The sequence below is a fragment of the Geospiza fortis genome, unplaced genomic scaffold, assembly GCF_000277835.1.
Source record: "Geospiza fortis unplaced genomic scaffold, GeoFor_1.0 scaffold254, whole genome shotgun sequence".
NCBI lineage: Eukaryota > Metazoa > Chordata > Aves > Passeriformes > Thraupidae > Geospiza > Geospiza fortis.
The window spans coordinates 424,082-425,374 of record NW_005054441.1 but is presented as its reverse complement, the minus strand read 5'-3'; positions in this window follow the sequence as shown (position 1 = coordinate 425,374).

Below are 1,293 nucleotides of genomic sequence, written 5' to 3'. Positions count from 1 at the left end.
CTGGGGGATCCTGGGGAGCTGGGGAATCCCAAGGAGCTGGGAGATCCCAAGGAGGGGGGGGATCCTGGGGAGCTGGGGGATCTGGGGAGCTGGGGGATCTGGGGAGATGAGGGATCTGGGGAGCTGGGGGATTCTGAGGAGCTGGGGGAATGTGGGGAGTTGGGGATCCCGGGGAGCTGGGGGACCCCAAGCAGCTGAGGGATCCAGGTTATCCCAGGGAGCTGGGATAGGGAGAGGGATCCCATGGCATCCTGGGGTTCCCGTGGAGCCAGGGGAGCTGGGGAGTCAGAGGGAGCTGCAGATTCTGGGGCTGCCCAAGATCTCCAGGAGGTGAAAGCAGCCCTGGGTGTCCCTGGCACAGCCCTGGCAGGGCTGCGGGCCCTGGCGTGGTTTGGGAGGTGCAGGGGGGAGGTGCAGGGACTGCTGTGGAACCCCAGGGTGAGGAGAGGGGCAGAGGGGGTGTGTGCACATCTGTGTGTGTGTGAGAGTGCAAATCTGAGTGCACATCTTTGCGAGTGAGTGCATATCTGTGTGTGCGTGTGACTGTACCTCTGTGTGTGTGTGTGCACATCCGTGTGTGTGTGAGTGTGTGACTGTACATCTGTGTGTTGTACATGTGTGTGTGTGTGTGTGCATGCCTGTGTGAGTGCACATCTGTGTCTGTGCAGGTCCCTGTGTGTCTGTGGACACCTCCTCTGTGTGTGCAGGTCTCAGCAGGGCTTTGCACACTCCTGTGTGTGCGCACACGTGTGCAGGGGTCCCTGTGTGCACACCTGTGCGTGCACACGTGTGTGCTCTGTGCACAGCTGTGCACAGGCAGAGCAGGGTGGGGCCATCCCATGGATTCCCACCCGGGCCCAGAGTCCCAACCCAGCTCAGGGACCCTCAGGAACCACAACCACCACCTGCCAACCCTGTCCTCAGCCCCACCCAGCAGGACCAGGTGCCCCCCTGGATTCTAGGTGCCATTCATGAGTTCTGGGTGCCCCCTCAAGGTTGTGGGTGCCCTCTCAGGGTGTCCCCAGGGTTCTGGGAGTCCCCAGGGTTGTCGGTGCCCTCTCAAGGGTGTCCCCAGGGCTCTAGGTGTCCTCTCAGGGTGTTCCCAGGATTGTGATGTCCCCAGGGTTGTGATGTCCTTGGGGCTGTGGATGCCCTCTCAGGGTGTTCCCAGGCTGTGGGTATCCCCAGGGTTCTGGAAGTCCCCAAGGCTGTGATGTCCCCAGGGCTGTGGGCACCCTATCGGGGTGTCCCCAGGGCTGTGATGTCCCCAGGGCCGTGGGTGTCCCCAGGGCC